The sequence below is a fragment of the Crocuta crocuta genome, unplaced genomic scaffold, assembly GCF_008692635.1.
Source record: "Crocuta crocuta isolate KB4526 unplaced genomic scaffold, BGI_CrCroc_1.0 scaffold330, whole genome shotgun sequence".
Classification (NCBI taxonomy): Eukaryota; Metazoa; Chordata; class Mammalia; order Carnivora; family Hyaenidae; genus Crocuta; species Crocuta crocuta.
Genome location: NW_027530521.1, coordinates 3,411,832 through 3,428,521, shown reverse-complemented (window position 1 = coordinate 3,428,521; position 16,690 = coordinate 3,411,832).

The following is a 16,690-nucleotide window of genomic DNA, read 5'->3' as shown; positions in this document are numbered from 1 at the left end:
GTTGGCGGGGTAGCAGAGGCTGTGTAGACACGGAGCCAGATAAGTCAGTGGAGGGGGAATGCTTGTCCTGATTCTAAGCAGCCTGGGAAGCCACTAGAGAGCCATGAAGAGAGGTATTATGTGATCTGGCTTTTGTTTTCCAAAGACCACTGGCAGCTGGAGGAAAGCGGGTTATAGTAGAGTCATGGGAGGGAGCAGGAAGCCTTCGCGGGTCCATTTCAGTGCCAGCTGGGGACGATGATGGCACAGACCAGCGAGGGAGAGCACCGGGCAGAATGAGGCTCTATTCTGGAAGGCTGAGCTGACAGGCGCTACCCATTGGAATGTCAGATGTAAGAAGACAGAAAGCAGAGGATTCAGGTTTGGAGCTTGAGCAAGTGTCTGGGTGATGATGTCCATTTGCTGCGGTGGGGGTGGGGGTCAAGGCAGTGCCACCTCCAACAGGAAGCTGGACATCAGGGCCAGACCTGGGTTTTCAGAGCAGCAGGAAGGTGTTTCAGGTTTAGGGGGCTGCCACGGGGCGTGGGGAGATTGTGGGAGAAATCAAATCTTGGTTCAAACATGACTTCTCTTTTGATCTATTTTGTAGATAAAAATGATGTTCAGTGATTCAGGGGGAAAGAAGCACTAAGTGAGCCTAATGGCCAAAACTATAGCTGTTGACCCCGTGTTCATAGCAATGTTATTCACAGCAGCCAAAATGTAGAAACCACCCAAATGTCCATCAACAGATGAAAGGTTAAACAGAACGTGGTGTGTACATACAGCAAATATTATTCAGCCATTCGAAGAAATGAAATTCCGATATATGCTACCAAATGGGTGGCCCTTGGAAATGTTACACTAGGTGAAATAAACCAGACACGGGACAAATGTTACACGCTTCCATTAATAGGAGGCACCTAAAATAAGCAAACTCCTGGAGACAGAAAATAGAATAGGTGTTGCCAGGGGCTGGGGGAAATGACGGGGGGATTTTTTTTTTAAATGTTTTATTTATTTCTAGGAGAGAGAGAGAGAGAGACAGCGTGAGCAGGGGAGGGTCAGAGAGAGAGGGAGACACAGACTGAAACAGGCTCCAGGCTCTGAGCTGGCAGTCAGCACAGAGCCCGACGCGGGGCCCGAACCCACGAACCGCGAGATCATGACCTAAGCGAAAGTCGGACGCTTAACCGACTAAGCCACCCAGGCGCCCCAACGGGGGGAATTTTTATTTAGTGGGTCTGCAGTTTTTGTTTGGGATGATGAGAAAGGTGATGCTTACATCCGATCCCCTGGGTACGTGGCCCCAGGTCTGAGTAAATCTGTAGATCCGCGCCACCAAGAAGAGTGCCCCCAGGTGGAGGTGCATGCAAATGCACTTCTATGTCTCTACCTGACTTCGATGTCCCCCCCCTCCACCGCCATGGCCTTGCCTGAGCTCGGGTTGCCATCACCGACTAGGGTAGCCTGGGGGCTTAAACAACACAGTTCGTTCTCCCAGCTCTGGAGGCTGGAAAGTCCAAGATCAAGGTGCTGGTCAATTTGGTTCCTGGTGAGAACTCTCTCCCTGGCTTGCAGAACTTCTCATCGTCCTCACATGGCAGAGAGAGAAAGAGAGAATGAGCGCTCAAGCATGTGCTCTGGTATCTTCTCTTATAAGGACACTAATCCTATAGGCTCAGGGCTCTGCCCTAATGACCTCATTTAACCTTATGTACTTCCTTGCTCTGAATACAACCACACTGGGGTTAGGGCTTCAACATACGGATTTTGAGGGGTCATGGTTCAGTCCATAGTGGGTCTCACCCTCAGTGTGGCTTGATTCCATCTCTCTTCTTGTCCCCGAGTCAGCACTTCCCTTCCATTTCTCTGTGGTACTGGTGGCAGCTCAGTGCTCCCAGTCTTTCAGTGGTGGCTCCTCCCTCTCCCTCATTCCCATGCCCCACCTGTCACCTGCTGCCAGAGGCGTCTTCCTAAAACACCAATCAGACCATACCATTCCTTCTCTATCTGCATCATCCATGCTCAGACACCCTCCGTGGCTCCCCATTGCCAACCAAACCCTTCACCCTGGCTTGCACGGCCATCCTATAGCATGGCCCAAGCCTGCCTTTCCAGGGATTCCCCTGTCCCTCTAGTTAACTATTCTACTTTTCCACACCTCCCTCCCCATCTCTGCTCACACCATTCTCTCCACCTGCAGTACTTGACCCCCTCCTATCTAGAGGATTTACATCCTCCCAAATCAAGTTCAAGTTCAACATCCTCTAAGATACCTCTTCTGACTGTTCCCGCTGGAAGAGACCTCGCCTTCCTTGAACTCCTTTGTTCCTTGCATTAGTCGAGGACACCTTTGATAAGAAACCACAGAAATGCAGTTCATGTTGGTGTAAGTCCCGAAGGGGAAGTGATTGGCTCACCAATCTGCAAAGTCCAGGCTTAGAGTAGGTCCCAGAAATGAAGACATCAAGACCCTCTCGCCTTTCATCACTCATCCTTGTCTCTGTGGGGGCCGCCCTCACTCTTTCCTGCTCAGGTGGAGTCCCTCTGGGCAGTGGGTGGGAGGGGAGGGCACAGAAAGAGGGCACAGTCGTGCTGTGTAGCAGGCTCCCGCCATCCCTGTTCAGTGGCCCCGCTTGAGAGAGCATCAGTCTACACTCAGGGAATGGTTCTGATTGGCCGGGTTCATGTCACGTGCATCCCAAACTGGTCCCTGAGACCAGGAGACAAGAGTCAGGCAAGAGTCGCATTGCCAGCTGGTGGGCCAGAAGCTCGGAACATTGTGGCAGATACCTTGCCAGTAATGGAGCGTGAGAGAGGCCACTCCCCAAAGGAAGGGGTGCGTGGCAGACAAAAAGCAAATGTCTATCATGCCACATGTCCTTATTATATGCTTTCTGTAGTTGTGATTCCCTTTGCACGTGTCTGTGTGCATTTCACACACCCGACTTGGACTTTCTGGGGACAAGGGAATGTGTCTTATATTTCTCCAGAGTTCACACTAGGATCTGACACATAAGTGCTCCCCAAATATTACTTCTATACATACGGTTGTCCTTTCCCCCTACAATGACCTTTCAAATCACCCTTGGTGGGGGAGGGGACACAGAGCAGGGGACTATGGTGTTCAGAGCTTCCTAGGAATTCTGAGATACTGCTCAGGAGCCTCCTGGGAAGGACAACGAATCATCAGGCCTCTGTGTTGTTCCATTTTTGTTCTTATCTGTTCTGCATAAAATCCACTAGATTTCTTATAGAAAATAATTTGTACAAAGTGTTCTGTGTCTTTTCAAAAGTTGGAAAACCACCGTGCTGGGGAAGGGGGTTCCGTGAACCATTGTTTTTTTGAGCTGCCCCTATCCGAAGGATTCCGTGGTTAGATGAGCTGGGGAAACTTTCACTATAGCCCCTTTTTGGAGATTTAAAAAAAAAAAAAGGCACATTAACATATTAAATGCTCTGAGAAGTCCTGCAGTGGTTATCTTCTTGGATTGCTTAATTCACTGATTCTCAAGATGATTTTATCGTAAGATCCTTTTGGCTGGCAATACCAATGAATCCCCTGCAGACCCGGTATGCCGGAGAAGCCAAACTGGGAACTCCTAGGCTGGGGACCCCCAAGGCCACTTCTGGCCCTGCCGTTCTTGCTTCTAGATGAGGAGTAGCTGAAGGACCTGGGGATAAGGAGCCTGGAGAAGGGGACCCATAGTCACAGTCTCCAAATCTCTGAAAGGCTCTCATGGGAAGAGGCAGCTGTTTTGCACAAATCCCTTCCCCTCCCCTGCCAGCAATGTCCCCACTTAAAAACCCAAGCTCTCCTAACTTGCCCGTAAATTGGGTCAGCTTTTCTTTAGATCATTTTCGCCACATGTCTAAAATCTTGAAAAGATGTGGCTCCTGTGTTCTAGCCATTTCCTTTGTGAAACTTTATCTAAGGCAGTACCGGCACAAATGCACAGAGAGAATATGAATAAAAATGTTCGTCACATAGTGGCCGTTATCCTGAAAACTGAAAGCCATCAGAATGTCCAGCAGTAAGAACTGGTAAGCAAAAGCTGGGGAGCACCGATGCCGTAAAGGTGAGGCACCACTGGACACAATGTGACAGGATAATGGAGACACAGTGTGAAGATGGAGCCGGGAACAAAACCGGGTGTTTATGAAAAGAATATCGATGTTAGCGCTTCTCAGTCTACCTATGCCTGAAGGACCACTCCGTAATTTCTATTCGGTTACCACTCAGTACTTTTGGCAAACACAGTAATTTGGCCACATCAAATGGCGACGGAAGTTTCTGCAGGCTCACTCGTGTTTTTCATACTTTTCTCTTCGTGAAACAGCTTGCAGACCACACTTAGAATCGCCCTGCTTTCTTTCTTAGATAAAAGTCTGGGAGGAAATGCAATACAAGGTTGAAAGTGATTTTCTCTAACTGGTGAGGTGGGGCTGATGATTCTTCTTATCTGTAGTTTAGCTTGGCTGTAATGGATATGCATTGCTTGAGCAGGAAGAGAGGAGCTGTTCTGGAGCAGGGTAAGAAGCCAGGAGCCAACGGCCACGGAGGCCGATGGCCAATGGCTTCCGGTTCCCAGACCCGACCTGTGGCTGCCTCTGCAGGAGACACCGTGGCCCAGCAGCTTCTTGTGGGCACAGCAGCGGGGGCCAAAGGCTCCCATTCCCTTCTGAGTCTGGATCATCATCCCTGGCCCCCACCCTCCTGTCTCCGCCACTCCGTCCCCATCCGTGGGCACTGAATTTTCTGGAACCCCGGAGCTGCACGTGTGTCACCTGCCCAGCACAGCCCCGCACGCCCACGCCAGGCCACCAGACATCCCGTCAGCATGTCCAGACCAGGGGCTGAGCCGCGGAGGAGGCATCCTGAGCCCAGGACCCTGCCAAGGCTCCGGGCACCGTCTGCTGGCTGCTCAGCCACCGGAGTGTTCCCGGGGACCTCCACCCTGCCGGCCGCCAGGCCGAGAGGAGGGAGGGGAGGCAGGGGCTGTACAGTTGTGGTTAGCACGCGGGGAGGGATGGAAAAAGCTCTCCCCACTACCACCCCTGCGGGATGGAGGCTGCGCTGTCCCCCAGGACATGAGTCCTGCTTTGTTGTCTCCTAAAAAGAAAAAAAGACAGGGATGAGTTTCCACAGGCCCCGAATGGAGAATGCAGAAACCCCCGGGGCTGACAGAGTCCCTTCTTCTGTGCAGCCTGGGCCCTGTGGATGCCTGGGAACCAGGGGACCTCGGCCAGCAAAGCTGGCTGCCTGGAGCCGCCCCTCATTCTGGCCCCAAGAGGGAAGACAGGTGACCTGGGGTGACTGTCATCTCTCTGTGCCTCCCCAAGGTCAGGCCCATCATGGTCATCAGGGCACAGATTCGAGGATTCAGACTGTTCTGTAGTTTTGCCCTAAGCCAGTGGGCCAGTGTGATCCCTGTTTTACCAATGAGGAAACTGAGGCTCAGAGCAATAAAGCAGCTGCATGACCCAAAGCCACAGAGCTTTGGGAAGGGACAGAACCCGGACTTGAATCCAGGCCAGGCCAACTAAAAGTGCCACGCTGTGGCACCCCCAGCCCTTTCCTGACACCTTGGCCCCATCCAGGGCCCGGGACTCCTGGCATGTAGATCACGCTCCTTCCTGGCCTTCCCTCCCACCACCTCCCCACCCCCATTGGAAGGTGCCAAGAAACTAGTTGTCAATGTGTTCACCCCAACAATGTAGAAGNCCTTGGCCCCATCCAGGGCCCGGGACTCCTGGCATGTAGATCACGCTCCTTCCTGGCCTTCCCTCCCACCACCACCCCCCCCATTGGAAGGTGCCAAGAAACTAGTTGTCAGTGTGTTCACCCCAACAATGTAGAAAGATTAGCATTTTCAGAGCGGACTCTGGGAAATCCAAAATCTTCAAACCCCAAAGGAATAAATCTCTAATGGTGGAATTCCAGACAAGGTGGCAAGTATTTGATTGTACGTCCTTCCTGGGAGGTTTCAAATTGTCCTCTGCCCTCCACGTATCTAGCTCTGTTCCCACTGAGCTGCCTTGAGCTGGATCAGAAGACCTAGATTCTCACCCAAGTTCTGAACCCCTTAGCTGTGCGACACTAGAAAGCCACCTACCGTCTCTGAGCCTCAGAACATCAAGGAGGGTGTACCAGAAAGTGACCTAGGGCTCTCTTATATCAGAGTCAGCTGTAAGTGATGTGATAACCGCGGGCTCTTATATGCTCCACGGGCGCTGATGGATGAGCCTGCCTGGAGGGTGATGCCTGGGAATGTGCCTTGTGAATAGATTCCTCAGACGATTCTAACAGCCGTAGAACTTGACAATCACTGACCTGGAGGGTGTCTGAGGTCAATTTCAGGCTCTGCATGTGACGGTAAGGTAGCGAGCATTAGCTGGCTCTCCGTCCGCCTCTCCGCCTGCAGCCCCACCCAAGTTTCCTGTGCCTGATGAGAAGCGGCCGTGGGAGACCAGGCACGCAGGGAGCTGGGACTGTCCCGGCAGCTAGAGCAAGACAGTGGGTGAAGAGCTGGAGCACCGCCCGGGGGCCTCCGGGCTGGATCTTTGCTCCCGGGCTGGCCCCAAGTCCAGGAGTCTATGTGGGCTGGAGCCTGGGTGGGGCCGCAGCTTCAGCCCACACTGTCTGGGTCTGCTCCAGACCCCTCCCTCTGCCACAGTTCGGGCGGGGGGCGGGGGGGCACCTGACATCCCAGCCTCCGGAGGGCTTGCCACTGGCCCCGATCTCTCTGCCCACACTTAGCTGTGCTAAGCTAACCCAGTCTTCCTTCGGAGGTGCTTCTGGATGATGCCAAGGACGAGGTTTGGGCCGGATAAGGGTGAAAGGCTGGGCAGGGCCATTCCATCTGTCTCCAACTTGGGAAAACAAGTGGAGTCCTGGAATTCTGGCTGCGTTACTGGAGTGAGCTGGGATTCAGGTCAAGTGCTTGGAAAGACACTGGCAACAACAGTCAAGCGGGGGAAGAAGCATCTTATAAACTAGGATTTATAGAGCAATCCCATCTTTGTAAACACATGCCTTTCAATGAGTGTTTACGTGTGTGAATCCACATCTATATCCATATGGACCTGGAGTGGGGCCAAGCCTCACGGGAAGAGGGGACAATCCTCCACCCGACTGCCCTCTCTTCACACGCTAGCCACAGTTGGGTGGTCCCCGGGGTCTACCTTCACTTCAGACCAGCTGGCCACAAACTCAGAGGTGCCCATGACTTGCTTCGGGTTCAATCATTCTCTAGAAAGGCTCATAGAACTCCGAAAAGCACTGTAATTGCAACTTGCATTTTATTATAGCAGAAGGATACAGATTAGAAGAGATGCATGGGGCTCAGTCTGGGAGGGCTCCAAACATGACACTTGTGTCGTGCTCAGGACCATGCCCCCTCCTGGCATCCGTGTACGACACAGTACTGCAAACAAGGGAAACCTCACTCCAGCGTCCAGAGTTTTTGACAAAGCCTCATTACATTGAATCATGGACTGGACTCAATCTCTAACCCCTTCCGCTCCCCAGAAGTTGAGCTGATATCATGTGGCTCAAAGCCCCAAGCCTCTAACCACTTGATTAGTCTTCCAGGTATGGCCATACCCTTCCCCTGAGTCATCCTGTTAGCCTAAACTGTCAGGTCTGGTCTGATGGGCACACCAAAAATAGTAAAGCACTCCTATTACTCAGGAAATTCTAAGCACTTCGAGTTCGCTTCCCTAGAAGTGGAGACAAAGGCTAGCCAAATGCTTGGTTACACAAAATGTACATGGCATAGAAAACGGAATGGACAGGGATTCCTCATAACGTGAACGGTGCTTCCCAGAGTGCTGAAGTTCAGGCTGTGGCAGACCCCACGAAGTGCTCCCAGGGTCCATCCCTCTTCTTCCTGATGCATAGTTAGGCTACATTTCCCACTCTCCCTTGCGGTCAGACATGGCCATGTGACTGGCTTCTGTCCAATGAAATGTGAGCAGAAATCATACTTGCCATTTCCAAGCAGAACCTGGAAAACCTGCTGCACAGTTTTTGCTCTTTTTTCTCCACCTGCTGGCTAGAGACAAAACAGCCAGGGCCCTGGAGGATGATAGAGCCACAGATAGGAAGATTCTGGGTCCTCGAATCATCCAGAAAAAGGCCATGTACCAGACACTGCCATTGGATTTTCGCAGGAGCAAAAATAATCTGTTATGCTAAGCCACTGAAATTTGGAGCTGTTTATTAATAGCAGGTGGCCTACCCTGGTTAATGTGTGGGCAATCTTCTTTTCTTCCCCTTGTGTGAATTTTCTTAACGTTCTATAATAAATGAGCATTCTTATTTTAAGAAGCAAAAACAAACACCAAAGTTATTTTTTAATGACAGCATACAAAACATTAAATTAGATGGTTAGAGTGGAGGGCGCCTGAAGAATTTTAAAATGTTTTTGAAGAAAAATTTAATAGAAACGTTTGATAGCCCGGGAAAAAAGCTTTGTTTTTCTGGAATCCCTAGACCCTGAGGGGCTCTTCCCGGGTCTCAGTGATCCACCCAGCAGGACTTTTAAAGTAGCTTTTCTCCTTAAGCTCCTACCCCAGCCGGTTGCCTGTGAGCTGTCTCTGATCCTACCTTGTTCCCTCTGCCCCTCTGCCTGGGTCACTACCTCCCCCACCCCCCAGCACCTTCTGGGAATCCACCGAGGCAGGGGCCTTGGAAATTTTAGAGCCCTAGCCCTCATTGTACCTTATATATGGGGAGACAGACGGAGAGATTTATCTTAAAGGATTGGTTCATGCAGTTATGGAAGCAACCATCCAAATTCTGCAGCGTTGATCAGCAGGCTAGAAACCCAAGGAGTAGCTGTTCTTGCAGTTCAAGTACAAAGGCTGTCTTGTGGCAAAATTTCCTTTCACTTAGGGAAGATCCATCTTTTCTTCTATTCAGGCCTTCAATTGATTGGATGAGGCCCACCCACATTACAGAGGGCAGGCTGCTTTACTTAAACTCCACCAAATTAACTCTTATTTCATCCAAAAACACCCTCACAGAAACATCCAGAATAAAGCTTAACCAACTATCGGGGCACCGTGGCCCAGTCAAGTTGGCACATACAATTAGCCCTCACAGGATCCTGGAAAACCCAGCCTGTAGATCAGTTTTTCTTGACACCTAAGACCTCATCCTCCAGGTGAGGCTCGGCCCGTGGTAATCACAGCCACCCGGGACACGCTACCAGGGAGCAGCCACCCGCGGGGTGCCACGGCACACTCGTGGCATTGGCACCACCACGGTTGTTATATTGACCATCACAGTCCCCACTCTACAGAGCACGCGCCCAAAGTTGCGAGTGACTCAGTGACGTCCTTCTGCGGCAGAGAGGAGAGAACACTGGACAGGAGCTCAGACACGGGACCCAAAGCCACGTGCTTTCCATGACACTGTGCTGTCTCCCTTCAGGCAAATTCAAAAGCACCTACAACACGGCATGGCCCTGTCCTGGGCGTCGATAGGCACCAACTCATGAAATCCCTAGGACACCAGTTCCTCTGAGCTCCCCGTGTGACAAATGGGAAGAACAGGGCACAGGATGTGGCAAGCCTGGCCCCACGGCAGAGCCCACTGCTGGGCCACCGCCCTGTCTGGCCTCTCTCCCGTGCCCCTCTCTCCTCCCCTCCCCACACACACTTGTAGTTTATTATCTAAAAATATATTGATTTATTTATTTTGAGAAAGAAAGAGCGTGAGTTGGGAAGAGGCAGAGAGAGAGGAAGACAGAGGATCCCAAGCAGACTGTGTGCTGACGGAGCCCCATGCGGGGCTCGATCTCATGAACCGGGAGATCATGAGCTGTGCTGAAACCACCGACTGAGCTGCTCGGGCGCCCCCCACCTACTTTAATTTTTAAAGAAACTCTATGGAAAAGACGACTCTGAAAAGTGTTAGGCTGCAGCTCTCTGCTTCTCCCGAAACTCTGAGCCTGAGCCTCTAAAACAAAGGCTCCTTGTTGTCATTGTGGTCCCCCCCAATTAGGGGCTCTGCCTTTTGCACTGTCACCTGCCGATTTCCTCGTATCCACAGAGTCAGCGTGCGGGCACCCGTGTGGCATGGTCACTCCCAATCTGGGGATTTCCCCAGCTGTTTGCCAGCCCCCCCAGACTGTTGGGGGTCACTACAAGTGGGAATTTTCCAAGAGGCAACACAGGGCCGAGTACAGGGCTGGGTTTACACACAGGGACTCCCTGAGCCTTCCCTCAAGCGACCCCGCGAGGCAGGCACTTCAGCACCCCCATTTCACAGATGAGGCAAATACGGCACAGAGCCATTAGGGGCCTTGGTTAAGGCTGGGAAGCTACTGCCTGTGGCCCAATCCAGGTCTGACCGACTTGACGACGGGAGCCGGTCCAGGAGCTTGCCAGGTAGACTTTGGCCCCACTGCATACCTGGTCTGAGCGTGTGCCGGGACCTAGATGCATGTGAGACGCCGGCCCCGCCCTCCCCTGCTCAGAGCCTGGTCAGGCAGCATATAAATATCTTACCTAACAAGCAAGCCGCCGGCCAGGACCCCACGCTGCCATCCCTGGCCAGCCTCCAGGTCCCAGCTTCCCAGCCTCCAGGCTGCCGCCCGTGCCAAGGCCCAGCCTCTGCCGGAGGCTGGTGGCATCTGCTTCTGCTTTGCTTGGGAAAACAGCTCCATTTACAAATATTTGGACTGTGGGGCGTCTCTCTCCACTCAGCCTCAGCTTGCGCTTCAAAATGAAGCCTTCCCAAAGGGACCCGGGACAAGGCTACAGGCAGGGAAAGGGGGGGGGGTCTCTGTTGAAATCTTCATTTTCCCTAATGGTAACTGTACCCCCTTCCTCCCCCTTCCCCAAATTCAGCAGGGCTGCTGGTGGTCTGGGGCCCCAAGGGGGGCAGTATTTCCAGAGAGCAGGGCTGAGCTGGTGAGGTACGCCCCCCCCTTAAGACCCCAGACCCCTCCCCATGACACCTCACCAGAAGGCTTTTCCCTTTCCCCGTGACTCCTGCCCTGTGCTCCTTCCCACCCTCCCGGTTCTGGCTCTCACCTCCGAGACCCTCCCTCCCCAGAGCAGGTGAGTGGGAGTAAGGGTCTAGCGGTGAGGTGACCGGGATAGTTCTCCCAGAGGGGAGTGCCAGGTCTTGCTGGGACAGAGCTGCTTTTGAGCCAGGAGTCTCCCCACAGGCAAGAGGCGGAGCCGGTCAAAGCCGCCAAGAAACACGATTCATTCACTAGCCAATTGCGGAGTTCCTACCCAGGGCCAGCTCTGAGCTAAGAGGGGCCGAGAAGCCACACAGATGGGTGGGAATTAAAACCACAGGAAGTGCTGAGGAGAGGAGGAGCTTGGTTCTATGACACTTGAAACAAAGACCCAGAGGGGAGTCTGTGAAGGCTCCCTGGAGGAGGTGATGCATGGCCTGTGTTCTGTCATGTGAGTAGGAGTTAACCGAGGAAGGAGGCAGAAGAGTGAGCAGAGCAGTTTGGGGGGGGGGGGCAGGGAGACTTGGAGGAAGTGAAAAAAGTCCTGAAAAAAGTCCTGGTTAGTGAGAGGCCAGAGATGAGGGGGAAGGTCAGAGCATCTGGGCTAGAAAACCATGGAGGAGGGAAGGGAGAGGCAGACCAGGCTTTGAAAGCTATATTAAAGATCAGGGTTCTGGCCACAGAAGGGCACCCAGGGTCTTCACTTGGGTCCATGTGCCTAGTAGGCAACTTGCCTAATGCCCAGCATCTCTCATGGGAGGATTTTGATATCCACATAGGTTCATTATTTATTTTATTTCTTTTTTGCCACTCTTTTTGTTTTTTGTTTTTTGTTTTTGTTTTTTTTTTAAGAAAATGCTAGGCGCCTGAGTGGCTCAGTCGGTTAAGCGTCCGACTTCAGCTCAGGTCATAATCTCATGGTTCGTGGGTTCGAGCCCTGCGTTGGGCTCTGTGCTGACAGCTCAGAGCCTGGCGTCTCCCTCTCTCTCTGACCCTCCCCTGCTCATGCTGTCTCTCTCCCTCTCTCTCTCTCAAAAATAAATAAAACATTGTGGTGCCTGGGTGGCTTGGTCGGTTAAGTGTCTGACTTCGGCTCAGGTCATGATCTCAGTTTGTGGGTTCAAACCCCACTTAGGGCTCTGTGCTGACAGCTAGATCAGAGCCTGGAACCTGCTTCAGATTCTGTGTCTCCCTCTCTCTCGGACCCTCCCCTGCTCACGCTGTCTCTCTCTCACACACAAATAAATAAAAACATTTAAAAATAATAATAAATGAATAAAGCATTAAAAAAAACTTTTTAAAAGAGAAAATGCTAAATAATTTAGCCAAGTGCTGAAAAGTTGTTGAAAAATAGAAAAAAGTTTTTAAAAGTATAATAGTTATTTAAAAATCTTGTTATTTCTAAAAGTTTAATTAGGAAGTCACTGTTGAGTCTAACAGTTCAGAGCAGACAGACTCGAGTTTGAATCCCAGGTCTGTCCTTTATAAGCTCAGTGTCCACTTCCCCTCTCCCAAATTCTATTCTCATTGGGAAATGGGAACATATCTATTTCACAGGATTATTGATAAATTAAGGGAACTAATGTAAGCAAATAGCAAGCCCACCGTGTTCAATTAACTATAGTTACCATTGTTCGCATTATCACTCATGAGCTTTCATTTCCTCACACCAAAAACCTGTTCCAGCCTCTGTATTTCTCATCTGGAAAATTAGCTCACCACTTAACTACTATTTTTCAAGCCAAAAATCTAGGAGTCACCATTGAGAGTTCACTTTTCTTTTCTTTTCTTTTTTTTTTTTTTTTTTTAGAGCTCATTTTCTTTACCCTCCAGGGGTGATCCACCTGCAAATAGCATCACTTTCTAAATCTTCTGCCATGTGGGTTATGTCTGCATTTTCCCTATTCCCCTCCTTCTATTTCTGTTATTTTCACCCCCTCAGCTCCCTGCGTGGTCCCTGAGTGGTCTCCGGCTTGCCCCCCCCCATCCACTCTCCACCGCATGGCCACAGTGATCCTCATATCCTCTCAGCTCTAGATCCTTCCTAACAATGGCACAAACTTAACTTTCAGCTCCTCAGGTAAGTGTCTCTTGACCACCTGACTTAACAAAAAAATTTTTTAATGTTTTTATTTATTTCTGAGAGAGAGAGAGACAGCGTGAGCAGGGGAGGGTCAGAGAGAGAGGGAGACACAGAATCCCAAACAGGCCCCAGGCTCTGAGCTAGCTGTCAGCACAGAATCCGACGCGGGGCTCGAACCCACAAACCGTGAGATCATGACCTGAACCGAAGTCGATGCTCATCCGGCTGAGCCACCCAGGCGCCCTCTGACCACCTGACTTAAATCACTCCTCTCTACTCCTCACTTTCTATTCTTTTGTCTTATCTATAGCCCTTCCGACTATTTGAAATGATCTTATTCATTTATCTGCCTACTTGCTGTTGCCTAGAATGCAACTTCCCTGAGGGCAAGGACCTCTCTGGCTTATTACCATATCCCCAGCACAGGATACAGGCTTGGTAAGCATTTGTTAGATGAGGGATTAACATCAACTGTCACACTGAATTCACTTGGAAGTGCCTCAAATGTCACCTCCTCTCTGAAGCCATCTCTGATTTCCCAGGGTATTTTGTGCCTGTGTCCACAGGCTAGCTGCCCGATGGTTGGACTGGAACTAGACTCTCTCTGGGAGAATCGCTGAGCCCCCGTTGCCTTGGAGGCCTGGTAACACCACCTCCAAGCACAGCCACCGAGCCTCCGTCCCCACCTTGCAGCTGATGGACCAGAAAGCAAGAGGTCAGGGCCAAAAACTAGCACCGATTTTCAAAAGAGGGAGAAAGCTCCAACCACCGACCGCAATGTAATGAAATGAGAGAGCCACCCAGAGAACATTTGCATTTTAAAAACTGTGATCTTCCAGGGCTTGCTCTTACCCACTCGGTGTCCGGTTGCTGACCCATAACTCAACTCCTCACCTCGTTTTTGGAGCCTGTGTCTGGCCACTCTGATATCCTGGGGCTGCCTGGAAAGCTGGGCGCCCCTGACTTTTGGAAACAGAGCAAAAAAAGAGACAGCAAACTCTGGGTAATCCAGACTTGGGATTTAGAGGTTATTCTGAGGTTTTGAATAAGGAACAGATTTTTGCTGGGTTTACCCACGCTACTGTGGTGGCTATGGGTAACGGCCCCTGGAGTCCCCGAATTCAAATCTTGGCTCCCCAGCTATAAGGTATATGACTGTGGGTAAGTCACTCAGCCTTTCTGTGTCTTCACCTGTAGAACGGAGTGAGCAATGGATTCTACCTCGAAGAGATGCCTTGGAGATTAAATGAGAGAAGGCATGTAAAACGCTTAGGAGGGTGTCTAGCCACGGTGTCAGTGTTTGCTTTTAATATTATCTTTTATCCGCACCGATTGATTGCCCACAATACAATCTTAAAGCAAGTCATGATAACATTAGATCTGAAGGAATTAAAGATGCCTTTCACCGCATTGCCTTTTCAACAGGCAGGCAGAACTTCTGGAGTCTTATCAGCAAACTGAATAGAGTCCTAACTTAGATTATCAGAGAGAAAACACACTTGATATGGTAGGCCATTTAGGACGAAGACCCACCCCGTGTCCCCACCCTCTCCTACAATCTGGCATAGAGAGTAATCGTTCCGAGGCATAGATCAGAGAGACAAGAAGATTCTTTTCATCCACCTGCAAAGGGCAAGATAATAATTGGAAAATATCTTATAGACAATAGAACAGCTTGGTACGATGTTCAGTTACAAAATACGTGTACAAAAATCAGTAGCTTTCTTATAGAGCAAGAATAACCAGTATACTGGAAATCACAAATCTGTTCACAGAGGCAAGAATAACAGCATTGATGAATGAAATGTTGGGAATAGCTTCTGTAAAAAACATGCAGGTTCATATGAAGTGGATGTTTATATGTTTATTATACATGTGTTAATGATCTGGGTCCTGGCCTGAGGGGCACCCAGGGTCTTCACTGCGGTCCATAAGGCAACTTGCTTGATGGCTGGTGTGTCTAATATTCATTGCTCATGGGACAATATTGACAGCCACATAGTCCCATTATTCATTTTATTTCCTTTTGGCCATTCTTTCGGTATTTTAAGAAAATGTTACCACCTGTGACATATATATAAAATCCCCAAAAGCATAGAAATGAGGACTTGAATAAATAAACACATACTGTATCTTGTTTTTGTCTGGAAGGACCCAAAAGTAAACAATGGCAAATTTTCCTAAAATGTATTTAAAAATTCAATCCAATCTTCACCCAAATTCCAGTATGTTTTTTTTTTTTTTTTAATTTCTGGAGCTTGACAGCACAATCCTGGATTTTACCTGGAAGAATAATAGGAGAGAATAAATGTCTGGGACCAAATGAGAAAGGAGGGAGAAATCGCAGTAACAGATATTGAAACACATTGTAAAGATGGAACAGTACAGATGTTTGGATACAGGATCAAAAATAAGCAGGTCAAGGGGTGCCTGGGTGGTTCATTCGGTTAAGTGTCCAGCTTCGGCTCAGGTTATGAGCTCACAGTCCATGAGTTCGAGCCCCGCGTCGGGCTCCGTGCTGACAGCCCAGAGCCTGGAGCCTGCTTCTGATTCTGTGTCTCCCTCTCTCTCTGACCCTCCCCTGCTCATGCTCTGTCTCCCTCTGTCTCAAAAATAAATAAACATTTAAAAAAAGTTTTTTAAATAGGCAGGTCAATAGAATAGAGCAGAAAGTGCCACTTCATATGGAAACTTAGGACACTAGAAGAGACTTCTAATCAGAGGCGAAAGATGTATTATTTAATAGATGATGTGGGCAACTGGCTGGCCATTTGGAGGGGGAAAAAGATGGATTCATTCTTCTCTCACCAGAATAAATTCCAGATGGAATGAAATTTAAATGGAAAAACCCACACCACAAAAATATTAGAAAAAAACTATGGAAGAATATTTTATGAGGATAAAGCCTTTATAAGTGGCAAATGAGACCCAGAAGCCATAATGGAAAAGATAGACAGCCTGAGGTTTTACAGATTTATAGTAAAATACGCTGCAAATAAAGTCGAAAGACAAGCTTCCCTTGGGAGAAAATATGACAGAGGTAGATTTACTCTCCATAAGATAGAAAGAGCTGCTACAAATCAATGAGAAAAAAAGCAAGGAGCCTGAACAACCTTCAAAAAGATGATCAATCTCTCTAATAATAAAGGAAATGAAAGTTGGAACAATGGGATGTGCTCTCCTCACATCGCACTGACAGTCTGCAAAGATCAAATACTCGGAGTTGGCTAAGAGGTTGGGAAACAGGCATTTCCGTACACTGCTGGTGGAAATATAAATTGGTTCAAGCTTTTTGGAGAGCAATTTGGCAATCTCAACAAACATTTTAAATGTGCGAACTGTGTAGACTACATCTCTGCCCTCTTTTAGGCTCTTCATACAGATCGTTTCATGGGAGAACAGCTGTGGCGTGGTGGATGCTGTGGTGAGTCGCCCAGAGCTCCCGCCAGCTACTGAGAAGATTGATGGCTGAGGGCTCCCAGCTGTGACCAGCCCCACCCAGCCACCCAGAGGTTGCTCTTGGCTGGAAGGAAACATCTTGCCCAAGGTCATGCTTGTCTCCTGGGGCAGCCAGCCTCCGATGGCTGGTTAAGGGAGGTACATGAAGACCTAACCCTGTCACCCCAATCCGGGGTGACTCTGCAGG